Source organism: Triticum urartu, chromosome 7A (assembly GCF_056163025.1).
Source record: "Triticum urartu cultivar PI428250 chromosome 7A, HENAU_Tu73, whole genome shotgun sequence".
NCBI classification, from domain to species: Eukaryota; Viridiplantae; Streptophyta; class Magnoliopsida; order Poales; family Poaceae; genus Triticum; species Triticum urartu.
In genome coordinates, this window is record NC_141879.1 from 72,940,245 (window position 1) to 72,942,637 (window position 2,393).

The following is a 2,393-nucleotide window of genomic DNA, read 5'->3' on the forward strand; positions in this document are numbered from 1 at the left end:
TGTTCATCTTTTTCAAAAAATGTTCATAAATATGAAATTTGTTCATCCATTTTGTTCAACAAAAATCGTCGAATACAAAGTTTTTTCATCAAGTTAAAAAAATGTTTGCCAAAAAATGTCCATGAAAATTGTTCATTCTTTTGAAATCGCAAATGTTTTTTGAATTCTAGAACTCTTTTTGAATTCAGTATTTTTTTTTAATCCGTGAAGATTTTTGAAAGTCAGAATTGTTTCCCAAATCTCAAAGAAAAAAAATAGGAGGGAACCTTGCGCCCCACATGGGCCAGCCCAGGAGGGCGTACAGAAAGCTCCCGGCCTCCACTTACCAAAGTTGTTCTTCAACACGAAGGAGAAGACAAAAAAATCCAACCCGGTAGCCCCCGTAATCGTCCGTCTTCCACACGAAGCAGTTGTCCATCTCCGTGTCCGTCTCCAACACGAACACGAGTGGGGCACTGAAAACCCAATCCACGATCACTCCCCCCCCCCGCCCCACTCCATCGTTTTTACCTCTCTCATATCTCGCCACTTTCGCCGTGAATTTGTGCTTTTATGTATGATTTTACTTGTTGCTTTAGAATGGCCAATTGGTATGCTTGGAATCAAATAAAAATGTTACATTGGTATGCTTGGAATTTGTGCTCTATGTATGATTTTACTTGTTGCTCTAGAATGAGGATTAACCATCTTCCCTTTCGACATGAGTTTAATGATAATAAAACCTTGGATTCTTACGCTAATATTGTATATGATTACTATGACGTGAAACAAATAGAAGAACTTGTTGCTTTTAAGGGTGCTTATGAAATTGTTTCTTTGCTTGAAAAATATGATGATGCACTTTACAAATTTGAAAATCTTGCCATACTTAAATATTACTATGAAAACTATGGATACAATGCTCATATTAATTATTTTATTGAGAGAATGTCTACTGCCCTGGACGAGACTAATATTTTGCAGGAATATATAGAAGAAGAAATTGCTGAAACCGTGAGTTCATTAGATGAAAAAGACGAGGAGGGGAGTGAAGGACATAAGGAGGAAGAGCGGATTGATCACCCGTGCCCACCTTCTAACGAGAGTAACTCTTTAACTCATACATTATTTAATTTTCCTTCGTACTTACCGGTGGATGAATGATTAGTTTGAAATGTCCCTTTTTGATGAAGTTGATGCTTCCTATGCTTACCGGTGGATGAATGCTATGGGCATTGTTGATCAACTCGGACAACTTAAAAGTCGTGGAAACTACGAAGAATGAAGGTTGATCAGTGGGGATAGCAACGGTGATTTCGATGACTACTACAATCTTGCTTGCAAGTTTCCTCATATATTTTGTATAATGGCGTAGCTCATGAGCTAGTAAGGATGCCCATTAGAGTTCCTTCTTGCGTGTGGATAGATGATGCCCCATCGAAGTTTCTTCTTCGTTGAATGATGTAACCATGGTCACTTGCTAATAAAAGGGAGAGGAAATTATATAACAATGATATAGATATAAATTGTAGTAGAGATATGAAAGGAAGTTTGTTTCTCCAATCTGTTTGTCTGTATAATGTTTTTTTACATCGTCCGCCTCCTAGGAATTCACTATTTGATGCATTTTGCGTCAAATAGTCGGGGCATCGCATAGGAGGTTCATGACAGCGAGCGCAATGGGCAAGTCCATTATTTATAGCGGTACGCAGAGGCGTTTTGTTCCGGTTTTAGGAACGTTCTAGATGGTTCCCAGTTCCTGACTGGTTTTTTTGATTCCTTTTTTGTTCTATTTACTCGTTTTCGGTTTCCTTTTTTGAGTTTTCATTTTTACGTTTTTGTGTTTTATGTTTCTTTTTCTTCCTTTTTGTTGTTTCATAAATACAAAAGTTGTTTGCGTATTGAAAACAATTCTAAATTCGAAAATTTTGTCCGTGTTTTAAAACACAATGTTCATAATTTGAAATATTTGTTCATGTTTTTCAAAAGTGTACGCAAATTCGAAACATGTTCAAATATTTCAATAAATATTCTATTATTTAAAAAGATCAGCATTTCAATTTTTTTTCACGGTTTTAGAAATTCCGCATGTTTGTCAAAATTTGTTTGGAATTTCTAAAATTCTTCACACTTTTTAACAAATGTTTTAAAATTCAAAAAATGTTTGTTTGTTGTTCAGGTTTTCCAAAAAATGTTCGAAATTCCAAAAATGGTTCAAAAGTTTTATAAAAAAGAAGGTTCCTTCTTTTTTCAAACTTCGTTCAGAAATTTTGGAATCACAAGCTACCGTATTTTTTTGAGAAGGCAGAAGCTACAGTAAGGCGCTGCAGTATTTATTTTTTCTGACCGTTGGTGCGTGGCCTCCACTTACCAAAGTTGTTCTTCAACACAGGAAAGGAAAACCCAGCCCAGTA